The sequence below is a fragment of the Bos mutus genome, chromosome 1 (genome assembly GCF_027580195.1).
Source record: "Bos mutus isolate GX-2022 chromosome 1, NWIPB_WYAK_1.1, whole genome shotgun sequence".
In the NCBI taxonomy this organism is placed as follows: Eukaryota; Metazoa; Chordata; class Mammalia; order Artiodactyla; family Bovidae; genus Bos; species Bos mutus.
Window position 1 is genome coordinate 119,654,191 of NC_091617.1, and position 20,680 is coordinate 119,674,870.

At 35.4% G+C, this 20,680-nt stretch overlaps 1 long non-coding RNA gene across 1 annotated transcript in view; it reads right to left on the reverse strand.

Moving 5' to 3' along the window:
• LOC138988644 (uncharacterized) overlaps positions 1-20,680 on the reverse strand; it is a 326,541-nt gene that overhangs the window by 249,198 nt on the left and 56,663 nt on the right. The window lies entirely within an intron of this gene.

Sequence of the window (20,680 nt, forward strand, 5' to 3'; positions counted from 1 at the left end):
ATTTCCTCATATGTAAAAAAGTAATTTGGATGTGATATTCAACTCATAACACTGAGATCATAATTCTATTGTAATATCCATATCCAAATAATAAACCTGAACTCAAAGAACCAAGCTTAATTGTTTCACTGTAGAACATCTAAGTTGCCACAAAGAAAGTCAACTTCCTATTTGAGGGAGAAAAGACATTTTACCCTGAAAACTGTTTAAAACGACACAGCAACAGACAGAATGTCCCAAAACAAAGATATATTGACAGCCATGTTTTTTTCTTCTTTCAACAAATATCTTTTGAACACTAACATGTGCTAACAGGTATGAAAATACATAAAAACGTAATTCTGATCCTGCAGGAACTCAAATTCTCATTAGGAACAAGATACTATAATAAATAAAATCATTACACTTTACTAAGTATTTTAACTAAAAATTATATCATCCTAAATATTATTTTTAAAGTTTATTTGAAAATGTATACATTTCAAGTTATCCAAGTTTAGATGTTAGTGTCATTTTTCCTACACAGGTGAACAAGAATTTATTATTCTGTTCAGTGTCCAAGTATTTGATAAGGACTGAGAATCAAAGGTTAAAACAAATCTGACTTGTTAACTGAACTACAAATAATAAAAATGATCTAAAAATTTTAATGTTTCCACACAACTATGTAACCAGAGATAAGAGAGAGAATTCCCAGTCTCGTATGATCCTTATCACAAAGCTTACCATAGCAAATCAACACCTATAAGTGACCTTGCAGAGGATCTAATACAAAGCTCCCATTACTCAAGTCAAATAATCAAGGCCCAGAGACAATAAGTGACTTGCCAGCTCATTAGTGACACAGTTCCTTGATCTCCTCTACTTCAGTCTGAAGAACCGCAATACTGTATTATGCTAACCCTTAGTTAAAATTCATTATTTTTTCCACATGTATAAAGTAGATTGCTGAAGTTTTTGGCAGTCTAAAGAAAAAGGAGTTTCAAACCACTCAACTTTACAAAATCAAATTGTATCATATGGGAATTGTGTGAATGTTTATCACCACCCTCTATCCCAAGTTACAGTGGGCAGCATTACAGGAAAATTACTGTTTATTTTGATAAATCAATGAGATAAATGAAGTTTGAGCATTAAAAGTATTGATCTTGCTAAAAGTGCCAAGTGACCCAGAATTTCTTAAGCATAGGTAGGTATAAAGAAGTCACTGGGAAGAAAAAGAAAATCTCCTGGAGAATGAAGAAGGAAATATTGCTTTCTGGCATAAAAAAAATATTTTAACTTTTTGAAATCACTGAAAATTATGCTGCCCATGTTAAGATAAATGTGCCACAAATACCCCAAAATCATACCTAAAAATAAACACATGTACTATTCTTCAGGATGTAAAACAGCAAAAAAAAAAAAAAAAAGTCTCTTGTAACTTACATGAAACTGGTGGGGATAATGATAAAGTCATGAAATATCATTTCTCTGTTGAGTTGTTAATGTGATTTTGAGGACAGTTTAACAATACAGTTTAATTTTAGCTTCAGAGAACATTGTTTTTAATGTCATTTTTTTTTCTGCTTATACTTCACAATAGGTAATTACAAGTGTAATCATTATTGGTCATTGGCCATTAATTTGTTTCAGCGTATGTACCTCAGTGGGCAGTAATTACTGCACATCCTTCAATAAGATATCATTAACAAAATGAGAAGACCAGAGAAAATATGTTAATTACTGTAAGTGCTCCATTGGTTCCTCCCTGGAATAAACAAGTCTAACAATTAAGATCACACTTACTTTTTGCCAGACTATATTATGAAGTGAAAAAAAGAAGAGAAAAAATATGGCAATGCTACATAATTTGAAGATATTTGGGAGGATTAATATTATTTTCCCTTTAAATTCAAATCAGCAAATCTAATGACCCAGAGATAGAAAACAGTTCTCACACCAAGCAGCAATTTCATAAAAGCTCATTGTTAATAATGAAGTAAAAAATTAATTGACTACTGTACCTATTAAAATGATGATGAAAAATATCTCAAAATTACGGAAATGTTTTAATATTTTTAAACTACTGTAGAGCAAGTTAAATTGATTTCCTATTAGTCCAAGTATCAATAGACCGGAGAATGTTTTAAATGCCCCAATTAAGAACTTACAATATACCAAATTCACTTAGAACATTTTGGTGGCCAGGGTAGAGTTCTAAGTATTTCTTAGCATGGTTTTTACAGAATATTACTAACATGAAAGCATAATCAAGATACCTGTCATACCAATACAACATTTTTTTGGTGTTAAAAAATTAAAATTAAAAAAAAAAACTGTCAATTCAATTCTCTCTGGCTTTTAATCCTCATTCCTCCAGTGCATTACTCAGAACTTTCTAAGTATGGTAGTTTTTCCTAAGCATTTGTTTTCTGTGTCTTCAGATATATATATACATATATACACATTTCCCATTGCCGTTTATTTAAGCCTTGCCTGCAAACTGAGTTTGCCGTGCATCTCAGATCCAAACCCTGCAGCTGTTCCTGCCTTTCTTTTATTGTCCTGAGCAAATCACATCTCATTTCACCCTCATTCTTCTGCAGTTTCAGGCCTTCCCAGTCTCCCTTCCAACTGCTCCAACTGTACCTTTTACAACCCAGCTGTTGGGAACCCTTTACAGAGACCCTCCCGTCTCCTGACCTCAGGCAACTCCAACCCTAAGCTGCAGATTCTCTGGTCCTTTTTGATGTTCTCTCAGTCCAATTCAAGTCCTTAAAATCCCCCTTGACCTGAGCAGTTTCAAGTCTATTTGGACCTAATTGTGATCACTTGTAAAATTATAAATGATTGACTATAAACAATTAAATGTTGATGATTCTCACACATCATCATAATCATTAATATTTACACAGTATACAGTTTTCCTAAGTTAGGATGTATACATTTTAATAAGATTTGCAAATAGGACTGTCTGGAGTAGTAACATCAATAATAATTGAAGCCAAAAGATGATAAGCTACACGGACCACTTTGGTTCATTACAGACTACCTTCAGATACTTTTTAAAGTCCTTAATCAGAAACTTGAATAGCTGGATGTCTTTGTCTTCAAATGGTCAGAAGAGCCTTTTGTTGTTGTTCAGTCGCTAAATTATGTACATCTCTTTGCGAACCACGGACTGTGGCCTGCCAGGCTCCTCTGTCCATGAGATTCTCCAGGCAAGAATACTGGAGTGGGTTGCTATTTCCTACTCCAGGGGATCTTCTTGATCCAGGCGTCAAACCCACATCTCTTGCATTTCTTGCAATGGCCAGCGTTTTCTTTACCACCTAGCCACAAGAGAAACCCAAACTTCTTCAAGAAGTCCTTTTGGCTATTCTAGATTCAGTCTCAGAGAACCCAGGACTTCCTTCTATGAGATAACATATCATTTTGAATTGTGGTTCTCTATTTGTCTTCTCCAGTGGATTATGAAGGGCTAAGAAAACTGATTACATATCTCACATACAGTGTGTGCTCCATAAATTAGTTGAGTCAATGGCCTCAGGTGAGTATAAGTTTAAAAAAAGTGTTTTTGAAGCTATCAAGCAGTTGAGAGACAAGTTTAGGCATTGAGAATTTTGGCTTAGGTATTTTATAAGGAATGGGATGTCTTTTTCCTGTGATTTATTTGTCTGTTGTTATTTATAGAGTTAGCCCTGTGTTCCCACAGGTTCTCCAACTCAGGATAGAAAATATTCAGGAAACAAATTCCAGAAAGTTCCAAAAAGCAAAACTTGAGCCTTCCATGTGCTCTCAGTTATTTACACAACATTCACATTGTATTAGATATTACAAGTTATTTAGAAATGATCTAAAGAACATGGAAGAATATGTGCAGATGACATGCAAATACTACACTGTTCTATGTAAGTGACGTAAGCATCTGCGGATGTTGGTATCTATTGAGAGGTTGGTTCCTGGAACCAAACCCCCACAGGTATGGAGGGACAGTTGTAACTAGTATCTCAGCTCCAAATCATGTGCCTATTAGTTTGAAAACTACTCTATCATTCTTTTAACCTTGTTAGGACCATTCTGAGTATTTAGAAACTAGAGTATTTATTTGAAAACTTTCAGATTTCTAACAACATGTATCAATTTATCTGTTCATAGAAATGTTTATATATCACAGAGGTATATATCTACATACTTAAAACTCGCCTATCTAATAACAAGGCCCATATTTCCATTTCATGGAAGTAGCATTTCTATAGACACTTCATCTCAGGGAGACACAGTCTTACTTTCACTAAAAATTTATATATCTTGTAATAGGAAAACAAACAAGAATATAATTAATGAATTTCATAATAAATTATTCCCATTTAATATACACAGAAACATAGCAACAAATCTAAATCTGAGAAATCCATAATTTTAAAAGTTAAATCCAATATAATTTTAAATAATGAAAGAAAAGATAGAGTTATCACTGAAATAAAACCAACCTATGTGGTTTCAGAGTATATCCAAACATTATATTTTAAAATTAGCACATAATGATCATTAACTACTTAGAAAATTATCATCAGAATAATGAGAAAATAGAAAGCTTATGTGAAAGAAAGTGAAAGTCACTCAGTGCTGTCTGACTCTTTGCAGCTTCTTGGACTGGAGCCACCAGGCTCCTCTGTTCTACTGGAGTGGGTAGCCATTCTCCTTTCCAAGGGATATTCCCAACCCAAGGATCAAACCCAGGTCTCCCACATTGCAGGCAGATTTTTTACAGTCTGAGCCAGCAGGTAATCCCAAAAATACTGGCGTGGGTAGCTTATCCCTTCTCCAGGGGATCTTCCTGACCCAGGTATCAAACCAGGATCTCCTGCATTGCAGGTGGATTCTTTACCAACTCCTTAACTGTAGCTACTACTAGCCATGGGGATTCATAACTTAATTACAACAGTAATGTAATTACATATTCTATTTTTTCAAGAAATATATGAAGCCAAATCTGAGGCATGATTCTGAGGTCCTCTCTAGACATTCCTTAGATTATTAGGGTTGCCTTGACCTAATTTTGTGACTTGTGGCCATCTGTACTCAGAAATCATTTTGAACTCATTATCACAATAAGAATAAAGTTCAATACCTTATTTTTTTCATTTGAATTTATTATAGCATAGTCAAAATTATGGTTTTTTCAGTAGTTGTGTACAGATGTGAAAGTTGGACCATAAAGAAGGCTGACCACTGAAGAATTGATACTTTCTAATTGTATTTCTGAAGAAGACTCTTGAGAGTCCCTTGGACTGCAAGGAGATAAAACCAGTCAACCCTAAAGGAAATCAATCCTGAATATTCATTAGAAGGGTTAATGCTGAAGCTCCAATACTTTGGCCATCTGATATGAAGAGCTGACTTATTGGAAAAGACCCTGATGTTGGGAAAGATTGAAAGAGAAAGAAAAGGGGGCTGGCAGAAGATGAGATGGTTAGATAGCATGGTTAACTCAACGGACATAAACTTGTGCAAATTCCAGGAGATAGTGAAGGACAGGGAAGCCTGGCATGCTGCAGTCCACAGGGTCGCAGAGTCAGACACGACTTAATGACTGAACAACAACAAATAGCATAAGTGCCTCATCTTTCATAATTTTAAGAAACACCCTTACTCTCCCCCTGCCTCTTTTAATAACTGCAATAAAACCCAAAGCATCCATCACTGAATTAGGGAGAAGCAGGAAACCAAAACTCCATTTTTGTGCTAAATATATAGAGTAGAGTACTGTTTCCCGATAAAAACAACCCTACTTAATTTTCTTGAGATCCCGATAGCACAAGCCAGTCAAGATGCTCAGTAAGTACACGATAATTGATTCTTTAGTGTGTTGGTCACTCAGTCATGTCCAACTCTCTGCGATACCATAAACTGTAGCCCCCCAGTCTCCTCTGTCCATGCAATTATCCAGGCAAGAATACTGGAGTGCATTGCCATTCCCTTCTCCAGAATTAATTCTTTAATTCACACCAAAATAAAAAGGACACTGTAAGTACAATTTTCAATTTCCATCTACAAGCCACACTGCTCTAGAGAAAAATGTCAGCAACTGGCACACTCATTGATGGTAGGAATATAAATTTCTGGAGAAAATTTGGTAAAGTGTCAAAAGTCTTTTTTTTTTAATTACATACGTTTTGATAGAGCAATTTTACTTCTGGAGATTTTTTTAAGAAAGAAACTTGGCTAGTAAGCAAAAGTGTAAGAATGTTAATAGAATATTGCACTCACTCATGAAAACTGGTAATAAGTAAAATGTTTAATAAGAAAAATAAATTGCAGTACCATGAAACAACGATGATATAAATAACAAAAAGAAGTTAAGACATAATGACCAAATAAATCAACAATATTGTACATATAGAATGTAGAGTAAACCGAATGTATAGTAGTATGTGAGCATGTTTACATACATATTTGCTATGGCAAAGAGATAATATATACATCAAACCTGCTTTCCCTCCAGGCTGGGTACACTGTTCTGTGTAAGCAGAAATGTGGGTCACCATTTTTGGTCTGAAATTTTAAACACGTCTCTTGCTATCCTCTCCCTTTCTCCCCTGGCTGGAGGTCAATGGGTAGGAATCTCCAGTAGCAGGCTTTCATGCCAGCACTGCCCTGAACAACTGCATGGAGCACAGCACCCCTGCCCTGCTACCCCCACTGCTGGCAATGCCCTCTGGAGTAAGAAATAAACTCTCATGTTAAGCCACTGATATTTTAGAGGATATCTGTTTCAGCAGTTGAGATATCCTGACTAATAGCATTTATTCAAAAGAATGAAAATACTATACATATCAAAATATTACCAGTAGTAATAGATAATTTTTTATATTTTACATTGTTCTTGCTTAAACACCTGTTTTACAATAAAAACCTCACAAATGGGTTTTCTGACCTCTAAAGGTATGATTTCCAAATACAGAAAAATGAATGTCTGTCTTTCATCACCGCAATAGGTCAATGAAATCTAAGGGACACACAGAATTTCACTAATGCTTCCTAAATTATGCCATGTTATGGTGTGACCATATTCTTCAGAAAATAACTTGAACATAATATGCAATTAGTTGCTTTATAGGGGTATTTTAGCCTTGCTTACTATCCTTGACAAAAGCCACACGTTATCCTTTGAACTGTTGCTAATACGGAGCAGAAGCTCTACTGTGAGTTCATTTACACTCCTCAAATCCTGAGCAAATTAGACACCATCCTGCCCCATCTCTCCGACATCTCCACACTTGGATGGATTATCTCAACTAAACATGTCAGACCTGACAAATTCTTTAGCTCTTAGAATGACTTTGACTCAGTTTTTAAGCCCTCTGACATACCAGTCAAAACTCTGTTAATGTGATTTACAGTTAAATTCAACATAAAAACATCATTAAAATAATGAGAAGAGGTTAAGGCCTCGAACTACAGATGCAAGAAGAGAAGGCCATGCTGTGCTCTTGAGCTCAGTCAGCACTGCTTGGGGTGGGGGCCTCAGAGGATCTTCTGTCAGGGGCACCTTATTCAGAGCCAACAACCTCCAAAGTATTTATAGTCTCTGCATAAAAGTAAGCTAAAATGTCTTAATTTGTTAAAAACTGGTGACTCAGACAGTCAAGAATCTGCCTGCAGTACAGGAGACTTGGGTTTGATCCCTAGATTGGAAAGATCCCCTGCAGAATACTGGAGTGGATAGCCACTCCAGTATTCTTGCCCAGAGAATCCCACAAAGGAGCCTGGCAGGCTAGAGTCCATGGGGTCGCAAAAAGTCGGACACGACTGGGCGACTAAGACTTGCACTTTTCATTTAAATACTGCATTATTGTCTGATTCTTACTTTGCCTAGAGATTTTACATCATCCTTCCTCCATACCCACTTTACAGGTGAGGAAACTGAGGCTTAGTTCAGGACAGTGTCAGAAGCTTATAGGGAACAAAGGTGTAACCCTTCTACCTCCACTACCATAATCTGTCTCAAGCAGTCTTTCTCACCATTTTCCTTTCCTTTCTTCCATGAAAATCCTTCCCAGAAAAATAAATCACCCAATCTGAACTCTTGCCCACCTTGAGGGTTCCTGGGAACTTTCAGCTTGCCATCTTCTCCCATCCTGCTTTAGTCTGAGGATTTGATTTAAGTTGTCTGTTTCTCTTTGAGGATTTTTCTTCATGTACTAGGCTAAATTCTCATCACTCAAAATCTTTCATCCCCATAGAATTGTCTGCTAGCCATAGTATTATCTCTGACCAGACTGTGAACCCTCAGAGACAAAACATGTGTTGTATCCAGCCTTGTTTCCACAGAGCCTAACCTAGGGGTTGGCTTATTATAATTTCTCAAAAATAAATATGTGAATGAATGACAGAAGCTACTTTATTTCGAAAGAGATATCAATTGAAATGCAATTCACAGTTTCTGAATGATTCATTGTAGTATGTACAAACATTTCTGGTTCTGTTAGAATAGTCATTTCAATATTTTCCTATCTACTAAGAGTATATTTCTAACCCTGGCTTTGCCTACCCAGCAGTTAAAGGCTTTGAATTGAAGCCCACAAGTATTGCAAACCTGGGACTCAAAACATTTCCTTTCATAAAATTATCTGAGTTGACTTTCCCTAACAGTAGGTATACAAGTTACTGAAGTCACTTCAGTCATTCATTCTTCCCAAAATTATTTACTGAACAGGCACTCAGTTCTGGGAACATGGAATTTTATGATACATCCAGTCCAGTCTCTGTAAGTAAACAAGTGAGAGACTGGTTGAGAAGAAAAACATCCAAAAACATGCAATAATAATGCAATTGAGAAATGCAGTGAGTATTAATGGTAGAAGTGAGGACAGAAAGAAAGGCTTCCCAGAGGAGGCACCCCTTGATCTGAACCTTAATATAAGGCCTGCGTTAGACAGACAAAAAAGAAACTGAAGTTCCAAATGCAGAAGAGATGACATGCAAAGCCACAGAAATGGGGAAAAAATGAGTAGGTGTGGAGAATAATAGGGCTATTTACTAGTAATGAAACATAAAAATGTGAAGACAGGAGAATTTTAAAAAGGAGACTGGTAAAGGAGGCAAAGAGGAGGCAAGTGAGAGATCACTGTGCACCATGTTAGATTTTAGTCTTTGACTTCAAAGAATCATTTTGTGCACAAAATTCTGTTTTTGAGATAAATATTTATCATTGAAAATTTATATACTGTCCATTTTACCAGGATTTGATTATTTTATGCTAATATTAAAATATTTTCTTAAATATTTAATATTTTCTTAAATAATCTTGGAAGGGACTGTGAATCCCTCAATTATATATATTATTAAGTGCTTGGTTTTCTTTCTAGGATGGAATCAGGTACTCAGTCCTTTTTGAAGGTAACTGCTACATGTAAGGAATTATCTCAATCCTGTAGGTCCTATTCTGTCACTCACTGGCTTGCTTTCTCTCTCACCCTCGCTATTGCTGTCTCTCTTTTTCCCTTTATCAACCATCTTGCCTTTGATACCCTTTTTCACAAAGAGGCTTAGTAACCGTCTTTGTTTCTCCTGAAATGGCTTCCTAAGCCAACAATATGGAACGTTGCTCTCTGCTGACCATCTTTGTACATCCAGCTCCATCTTTTTCAGTTGTCATGTTGGCATTCATAAAGCACATCTGGGACCTCAGGCTGCCCTGAATCTTGCAAGAGGAGGGCATAAACCAAATTTCGGAATCCTCTGTTGGTAATAATGCATTCAATATAGCACCTGGAGTGTTTTTTTATTAGAGAGAGTAAATGCTGTGCTAAGCGATGGTGATGCCGTTTGATGGAGCTGCCCCTGGAATGTAATAAAGAGCAGGGGACATGCTCCTCAGAGTGTGTTGCTGAATTAAAAGCCAAGGGTTTAAGAGTTCACTGGAGAACCCAGACAGGGAGAGGTACTTACTCCACAGCTCTTGGCGACAGTGAGCACATCATTAGTCTATTCTAGTTAGCTATTTACTTCCAGGTGCAATGCAAAGTGTAGAACAAAAAAAAAAAAAAACCTTATATTATGTTTGGTCTTAGCTACCTTGAAAACAGATTCAAGTCTATGTACTCCTTCAACCATGAAAATGGTTTTACTGCTACTGAGTTCAAAATATAAGACCCTGGAAGCTAGAAGCTGTGTGCTCTCCTCCATCTACCGTTTGGAGATACAGTATGAAATCCTGTATTTTCTATTTGAAAACATGATATCATTGAGGGGGAGCGGTAGTATATGAAATATTGATTTTTTTACCTTATTTGCAATTATTATTAAAAACAAGGATCTAAATAGAGATTCTTATCCTTTTTAAATAAAATTAGCAGCTCGACTACTTACTTTTACAAAACGAAAAAAAAAAATCCAAGAGTTTTTTTAATCTAAACAGTCTGGGAAAACTGATGATAATCTAAATCCTAGGTTCAGATGATTTAACTCAATCATGCTTTATTTGCAAACGAAGCATTTCAATAATTATTTCTTTAACAGTCCCTTTAGTAACGTAAGGCTGAAACCTCTAAAAAGAAACATTGATTTTATTATTTGTTTAACTTTTGTGCAAGAGTATATTTTGCAAAAATGATTATAACTAACTCCATTACTCTGGGTATCTCTGAGTAATTCAAATGAGTTTTTTCCACAAAGAATCAGCATGTACATTAAATCACTCACATAAAACGGAATTCTTTCACAAACATATTGACTATTTCCTATCATAATCAGGACCCTATTTTGAAAATATCTTGTTATATGCACTACTGCTGAACCTTCTTCATTGAACAGCATCAAAATAACTGTGAAATAAGCTTTTAAATAATAGCAAAATCATCAGCTATTGGTATAAATCATATTTATGGTAAAAAGAAACCTAAAGAACACAAGCTTGCCAACATGAAAAATGAGCAATGTCTTCTTAAGAACTAAAACCCCAATTCATAATTTTTGAAAGAATTAAATGCTTTAGATACCTCTGTATCACCTAGACAACATAGCTCAGTTTCTCCTGATGTAGCCTGACATGGCACAACTCAAAATCAAATCCACAGCAAATCCTATTTTAATTGATCAGAATAAATGGATATTTTCAGAGAGAAAAAAGTACACAACATCTTCATTATAGCTTCTATTCTTTTTTCCACTTAAAAATGATAAATGTTTATGATACAGCAAAATGATACATCTGTCTGCACTATTTGGGAACTTCCATGATTTGTAGAAAAGTTTTGTTTTTAATTAAAGTGTATTATACAGCATCAGAATTCTTCTTTATTATGCCAAGGAAGCATATGGAAGTTTGAACTCCAAAATGTACTGATTTATTCTGATTCTAGAGTATTTTGCTCCTATGTAAACATTTCCTGTGACATGAATATGATAACTTTGTGCCCTAAAAAAGTCCATTATTATAAGTAGCATATGGTTTTGCCTCCTGAGCCATAAGAAATATGCAAAACTCCAGTTTGCCAAACAAGTAATTGTAAACACTTGGTGCACCCTTAAGCTAAAGACAGAGAAAATTACTGAATCTGGTTTTCTTTTCTTTTTCTTTTCTAAGTAGCCAGCTCAATTGTAGTCTCTCCCTTGTTTTGCATTTATTTTTTTCAGCAGCTGCGTTGAAGTCTCCCTGCATGATCCATGGATATAAACCAAATATTCTGGTCCTGCAGCCAACTAACTCTGAACATATAGATGTCAATATCAAGACAACTAACTCTGAACATATAGATGTCAACATCAAGACAATGAACAATGATATATTTATGATATTATATATATATATATATTATCATATTAGTGATATTGTATATAAATGATATATTAATGATATATTTCACCCCTAGGATTGTATAAAAAGTATATACTCTTTTAATGGAATCTTGCATAATCATAAAAATATCCACTTTCACAAAAGATATGGACTATACCTTTCGACATATATTTTTTTTTAAATGAAAGTAAGTAAAATGATTCAACTTTTATGACTTTTCAAAGGGTTCCGGACTTTTCTGAATTATAAAATGCTAAATATGGAGTCCAAAATACTAAATTTAGAGTTAACCGTGAATTCATATTTAAAATAATTTAAAATAATATATTAATTTTAATATTATAGGAGTTATTTTTCTGCTAAAAGGAGAATAATTTATATATGCATTAACTCATTGATTTCAGTGTTTCCCATGCATCCTTGATCCATAAGAATCACCCTGTTTTTGTTTAGTCACTAAGTTGTGTCCGACGCTTTGAGACCCCATGGAGTGAGGGTCCAGGCTTCTCTGTCCATGGAATTCTCTAGGCAAGAATATTGGAATGGGTTGCCACTTCCTCCTCCAAAGAATCATCCTAGGAGCTTATCAAAATACAGATTCCTGGATCTAGTGGCTTACATGAACACTACAAAAACCTTACCTGGGTAAAATGGCTACTATCAAAAAGATAAGAGATAAGTGTTGGTGAGGGTGTGGGAAAAAGGGAACCTTTGTACACTGTTGGTGGGAATGTTAACTAGTAAAGCCATGTGGAAAACAAATAGTAGTTCCTCAAAAATTAAAAATAGCTTAATTCCATTTTTATGATCCACCATTGCCACTATTGGAGAGAGAGAGAGAGAGAGATATACATATATATATATAAAAATGTGTGTGTGTGTATATGTGTGTGTGTGTGTAGATAGATAGATATATATATATATATCTCCAAAGAAAATGAAATCAATATCTTTCATAATAGCCAAAATTTTATTTGGCTATTGTTTATCACAATAGCCAAAATATGGAAACAACCTTCCATTAACAGATGAAAAGACAAAGAAATGTGATATATGACACACAATGAATATTATTTAGCATTCAAAAGAAGGAAATTCTACCATTTGTGACAAGATAGATGAACCCACAGAACATTATGCCAAGTAAAGTTAGTTAGCCAGAGTAAAACAAATACTGTATGGTATCACATATATGAAATATTACAAAAAATCAAATTCATAAAACCAGAGAGTATAATGGTTTGGAAGGTGGGGAAAATAGGGAGATACTGATCAAAAGACACAAAAATGTCAGTTATAAAATGAATAAGTTCTAGGGATCTAATGTGACTATGCTTAATAATATTAGATTGTATTTGGGAATAACATATACACACTATACATATTAAAAAAATATATGCTATACTTGAAATTTCCTAAGAGTAGATCTTAAGTGCTCTTATCACAGACACATACACATACACACACAAACCAACTCTTGGGCAAATCCATGGACTGCAGCCTGACAGGCTCCTCTATCCATGGGACTTCTCAGGCAAGAATACTGGAGTAGGTTACCATTTCTTGCCAACCCAGGGATCTAACCCACATCTCCTGTATTGTCAGGAAGATTCTTTACCACTGAGCCACCAGGGAAGCCCCCATAAGAGAGACAATGATCAAGTATTTCTCATAGTAATAAAGAATTTTTACTTCAGAATTTGAATTTGGAGCAAAATTAAAATGTAATAATTTTGACCCTGTGTAGCACAGAAATTGGGAGAAGGCAATGGCAACCCACTCCAGTACTCTTGCCTGGAAAATCCCATGGACGGAGGAGCCTGGTAGGCTGCAGTCCATGGGCTCGCTAGGAGTCGGACACGACTGAGCGACTTCACTTTCACTTTTCACTTTCATGCATTGGAGAAGGAAATGGCAACCCACTCCACTGTTCTTGCCTGGAGAATCCCAGAGATGCGGGAGCCTGGTGGGCTGCCATGTATGGGGTCGCACAGAGTCAGACACGACTGAAGTGACTTAGCAGCAGCAGCATAGAAATTCGCTTGATATACTATAGTCAAAATTAGGTTGGGGTCTGTAAACAACTCACTTTTCATATAAACAAGAGCAGATTCAAGAATTACCTTTAATTTCATTTTGATATTTGGCAAAACTAATACAATTATGTAAAGTTTAAAAATAAAATAAAATTAAAAAATAAAAATTAAAAAAAAAAAAAAAAAGAATTACCTTTAAAATAATGTCACTCTTGCTTGCATTCCCACATGTTTTTTGAATAGAGGAAGTAAGGTTAATAAACCAAAAAAATATACAAAATCTGCAGGCTACAATATCCATGCAATATCCATGCCTGTTCATAATATGTTGCTCATGGAACAACACTGATGAATTTGTCAGTGGATAAAAAGCTCAGTATAAAGAACTGAACACTAGAATGCAAGGTTAATCACATATTAGAATATGTTGCTGAAATATTCTCAGTTTCAAAAATAAAAGCTTTAAATTATTATCTTGGATGGTTTCAAGTTTTAAAATGTCACTATTATAATACATTCTAGAGATTTTAAATTTTCTTTAAGTCCTTTTAATTTTTTTATAAATTTAATTATACACTGTGGCAATTCTTTTGCATTCTAGTTTGCAAGCTGGAAAAGTCAAAGGCTATGTTTTCGTTTATATTAAAGCTTATAGTACCCCACAGGCTTCCCAGGTAACATTAATGGTGAAGAACCTGCCTGCCAGTGATGGAGAGATGGGTTCAATCCCTGGTTCAGGAAGATTCCTTGAGGGAGATCGGCAACCCATTCCAGTATGATTGCCTAGAGAATCCCATGGACAGAGGAGCCTGGTGGGCTACAGTTCACAGTGTGGCAAAGAGTCAGACACAAGTCAAACAATTTAGCATGCACCCATGCCTAGTATCCCACAGTACATAAGACATAGTCTATACTCAAAATGCAATGGATGAGTTTATTGGATTATTTATCTTCAACATGGTCATTCTCTCTAGAATATTTACCTAGAATTTAGATTCTCTTCTATAAAAGGATACATTGTACAGCTTATAATTTCTCTTGAAGAGACCATAAGAAGAGAAAAGGTAGAAAAAGGATTAAGTTCTATTCTCTTTATGTTTACTCTTAGTTATTGATATGAATTAAGATGGCTGAAGCAAAGAACATGCAAGTACACTTATTAGAAAAACAGAATCAAAAAGAAGAGAAAAACTAAATATTTTCACCAAAAATATTACTTAGTTATGAAAAAATATCCAGTTTAACTCTGAGCTTTACCAAAAATATGACTTAGATATGAAAAAAATATCCAGTTTAACTCTGAGCTTTAGTCAGTGAAAAAAACTTGTAAAGGTGTATAATTTTTATTAATTGAAAGTAGAAAGCACATTAATTCCTCACAGAAGAAAATTCAAACAGTTTCTAAATTCCAAGAGAAATTATCCTGTGAAATTTAATCTGGGAACCGAGAGAAAGAAAGTCTATTGTTGCTACTTTTTGTGATCTCTTTTGATAAAAGTTAGAGGCAGGGAGAGTAATTCCACCAAGTCTAAGCTAATATAGATGACTATTACTGCCATTCTAGCTTCAAATTGGATCCAGTGATAAAACATATGAGTATTCAAAGAAGTTGATGGAGTTCAGGTTCTTGAACCAAAAAATCACATCTCACACTCAGACTTTGGATGAATGGTAGCACATGAAAAGGATCACAGTCTCTGGAATCCAGGAAATCCAGATTTGACAGTCTGTTTCATCTTGGACAGCTCATTTCACTTTCCTGTGCCTCAGGTTCTTAGAGGAAATATGCAGTTAAGAAATAGAGGCAGAATATAAAAATAATCAGGCACACACACAAAATAATAATCTGACACATTTTTTGAAGGAGATATTAGTTGCTGGAGAAAATAAGAAGGGGCATTCATTCCAGATGAGCAAATAAAACTGTTCACAATTTTTATGATGCCTGAAAAGCCCATCTAAGATTCTCCTTCTATGGAAGAACTGCCTACCAACTCAAGGAGAGGAGGCAAAGCAAGGACCCCCTATCCCCAGGAACAACTGGGCTTCACCTTCAGTACTTAGACAAGGGTTCACCTGAGATCCCAGATTTCCACACCATAGAATCAGTTTACTATCATCCTGGGAACTGTGCAAAGCAGACTCTTCCAGTTGCCCATATTGGCTACAGAAAAACCTCCATAAAACTTCCAGTGCTTTAGATGATTCTGAGCCGCTTAGCTTTCCCATGAACATGCCAGAGTTAGTTAGCTGCAAATACATGCCCAGATCATTGACCATGTGGACCAGATATATTCAGACATTTAGTGGTCACTGTTCTAATTTTAGGAGCATGTCTTTGTCAGATAATGAGTTTCACTTTTCTTAGTTAATGTTGAGGCAATCTTCTTGGCAGTAAATTCTAAGGTCATTTGCCTGATGGAGCCATCAAACCAGGTCATCAGACTATAGAAGGTCACCTTTTCCACTATGGATAAGAAAAAATACTAATATGTACATGAAACAAAACTAGAAAATGATAAACCCTGTTTTCCACCACTTAATACTATTATCTGACCACTAAGTCATGTAATTACATTCCTTGCAGATTCAGAAGTGTGAATCACAACAAATCAAATAATAACATTGATTTCATACAAAACTTATTTCCCATAAAATAATGTTTCTTATAACCAAACCTAAATTTTTTCATGCCTCTATTGATTATAGAGAGCTCTACCAGAAGACTCAAGTTCTTCTTCTAAGTTCAACTGAATTCAATGCGTTTGATAGTATTTTGTTTTAGAATAAACCCAGTATCACATGAAATGCAAGCAAGGGACAAACAAGTCCACATTCTTTACAAGTTGGTATTAATTTTGCATTTATTTCTTTATATTGGTTTTCTTGCTTGGCACTCTGTTCATATTTGAACCTGAAATTAATTTCACTTCTAACCCTCTACCACCGCCACCACTAACTGTTTCCCCCTCAGAAAAAATAAAACTTAATTGGAATAAATGGTCCAAATACCCCCAAGGGAAATCTTTTCCACTTTAATCCACGTACAGAAAAAAATGTATATCATGTGCTGATGGCTCAGCAGCCTGTGAACTATGTGTTGGTGAGCTTAGTCTTGTCGTGAGTGACAGAAATAATCATGTTTTTGTATTTATGTAATACCTTTCTTCTGTAGACCTTGCAGGATATTACGTGTCTTGCATCACTAATCTTCATAACATCCCCATATTTATGGGAATCAATGGAAGTAAGGAGCACATTTAAACCTGAAAGATCATGAAGTGGACAAAACTGATAAAGAAAGATGCTAAACACAGCTGATCTTGTTAAGGGTATGGAAATGTCATGGGGCCAGTCTCTCATTCCCCGTCACACTGTATGCACCATTTTCCATAAGTGAATCTTTCTTTCAGTCTAGAGAGAGAGCCATGACTGAAAGCTGAAAAGAAGAAAGATTCAGTGACTAAGCAGCAGAGTGGAACCTCAGGGCCTCTGCGTTTTCTTTTTAATTCTGTTCCTAATTTGTGATGTGACCCCAAGAAACCTTTTGCCCTCTTTAAGCCTCAATTGTTTTACTCACAAAATACTATTGTAAAAGCATGCTGCCCTGTATCTTGGCTCTGGCTTCCAACACTCTATCTTTTGTAATGTCCTTTAATTAATTTGTTCATCTATTCAACAAATATATATTGAGCATGTTCCATGTTTAAGGCACTGGAGCAGCCGCTTTGGGACTCTAAAGGAAATTAAGACATTATCTGGAACTTAAAAAATAGAAACAAGAGCTCTTACATGTATAAAAATAACTACACAATAAGCCACTATATGTTAAGTGTTATTGAATGGTGCAAATGATATACCAAACAAATTCTGAGGATTTGCTTCTGGCAGACTAGGTTAGCAGAAAGAGCACTGAACAAAGGGTAAAGCCTCATCTATAGATCCAGGTCTGCCACCTGTAAAATGGATGCAATAACTGCAGAACTCACAAGATTGTTGAGATCATAAAATAAAATATTATAGGAGAAAGCACTTTATAAATGTTAAGGTTTGTAATTGCAACCAAAGAGACCAGAGAATGCTTCAGGCAGACAACACTCAGAATGATCTTTGGATGCTGAAGAGTATTTCAATAGGTGGATAGTATTTTGCACAGAAAGACTGACATAAACGAAGACACAGAGCAGAAAACATATACAGACAACTAAGAAGTCAAACGATCAGAAGGCATAATGAAGGGGATGAACAATTTTAGAGGTGTAGGATGGTAGCAGAAGTTGAGGGAGTGAAAAATATGAAATCGAGGAAATTACAATTAGGGGATTTGTTAGTTCAAGATATCAGATTTTCAAAATGTTAGCATGATTTAAGACAGGATGGTGGTTGACCCATGACTGAAATGAGCTGGAGATTTAACTCAGCAAAACTGAAACGATTCAGGAACTATGAATTCATGATTGTATGAATCAGGCACAGAGACAGAGATGAGAATTCAGAGTAGAAAAGAAAATACCAAACTCCGTGCAGGCATCATCAAAGTAGTGAGAGTTGGCATTGGTAAGCCATTATAGAAAGAGATGGCAAGCCAATTAATGGTAGAAATAAGGCAGATGAAAGACTGAAAAAAGTTGAGTTACAGAAATTGGGGGAAATGATAGAAAAGGTTGAAGATATACAGGCTGAAGCTCCAATATTTTGGCCACCTAACGTGAAAAGCCAACTCACTGGAAAAGAGCTGATTCACTGGAAAAGACCCTGATGCTGAGAAAGTTTGAGGGCAGGAGGAGAAGGGGGTGACAGAGGATGAGATGGTTGGATGGTATAACCAACTCAATGGACATGAGTGTGAGCAAACTCTGGGAGATAGTGAAGGACAGGGAAGCCTGGCATGCTGCCGTCCATGGGGTCACAAAGAGCGACTGAACAACAACAGTACAAAATTCCATAGTTCGCTTATAGAGATGCTCTGTTTGAGGTTCTCCCCAGATGAAATTCTTCAACAACTATCTCCAGTCTACCCATTAATCTAGAAGTCTTGAAGGACAACATGCAAGCCATGACAGCGCAACATTCTCCATATCTTAGACTTACTGCAACACAGCTGGCAGCTATACCCTTCTCTGTGATCAAAGACTTTCTGGTCAGGACATCTTCCAGATCTCCCCTCTCTCCTCTTCTACTCCCACAACACACTTTTACATACCCACTTTTAACAGGTCAGAAGTAGCTCAAATTCAGGAAAAAGTTAGGATTTTTCACCCTCAAAGTAAGAACTCTGTGCCGCTTGCTTGAATAGTATCTACCATGGCATTAGAGTCATGGACAAAATTTTAAAGTTAATGCTCAACTATTTCATCCATGTTACATGATCATATAATAGCAATTGGAAAATACTCTAAATTATAAATTCTGGGTAGATTCAGAGTGGCAAGATTACCTCTTTTCCACAATTGCAAAGTATGCTTTCTATTTGTCACATTTATAAATTATTGTCTAATATATAGATCACCAGAGATTCTGTTCATGGGTCTAAATGGGTGAAAACTAGTATAATTCACGGTATCTTACAATGACTAAAATATTTAAATATGTTTTTTTTAAAAAAACACATGATTAACTAATGATCTAGGAATGAGAGAGATTTTCTTTTGGTTTATTCCCATGTGTTTTTCACCTTTTGATCTAGTTTTTCTTTCTTCTTTTGATAACTGGTTTGCCTTTGATCAACAAGAGTGAATGTTCATTGATCAGAATGCAAGTTTTACTTCAAAGATCAGAACAATTTCATGATGGCCAGTTTTATGAGTAATTCAGTGTTAACTGGTTCATTTAGCTAGAGTATGTCACCATTCAGATTTCTCACATACATTTTTCATTATAAAAAAATTACTTTAAAATGCCATACATAGTCATGAGTAGACCTCCTACAGACTACCAAAATGTAAGTGTAATGATGATTATTGTGTTCAAGCTATATCTTTTAGAATGACCAGACTTGATACTTTAGGTTTTCATATGATCTAATTTCTAAATAAAGACAAGGCAGTCTTTCTCGAAAGCACCCCCCTATACAATACTTTTGTTAATGTGATTTGCTTTTTCAAAAATGTTCACCTTTTTGCTGAAACATCAAATTGACATGATTTTTTTCATTATTTAATTTGTCAAGCTAAATTTTCTTCTAATTGGCTTCAAATCAATCACTAAATAAAAAGAGAAGTTTGTAACAGGCATATGACTATTTAGACAGTTATTTATGGATAAAATAGCTCCCTTAAAACAATTCCAAAGAGACAGACGCAATAACTCCTCCATAATGGACATATAATTTAATCTCTGCATATCAATTTACAATAATTGCTTTCACATATTATCTTTCATTTGTTCTTAACAGCATCTCAGTAAACTGTTTGCAAATGTTTTCATTATCCCTATTCTCATATGAGGAAACTGAGACTCAGTTAAACAATTACTTGCTCAAGTTTACACAAACAAGAAGTAGCACAAACTAGAATTCATGTCTTCAAAGGGCACCATATCATCTGCCTGTTTGATATAAAATGAACACTAGGGAAAGAACTTTAGTGATCAGTTCGTTCAAAGATGCATTTAATTTCAGTGTAATATACTATTTTTTTTTAATTTTATTTTATTTTTAAACTTTACATAATTGTATTAGTTTTGCCAAATATCAAAATGAATCCATCACAGGTATACATGTGCTCCCCATCCTGAACCCTCCTCCCTCCTCCCTCCCCATACCATCCCTCTGGGTCGTCCCAGTGCACTAGCCCCAAGCATCCAGTATCGTGCATTGAACCTGGACTGGCATCTCGTTCATACATGATATTTTACA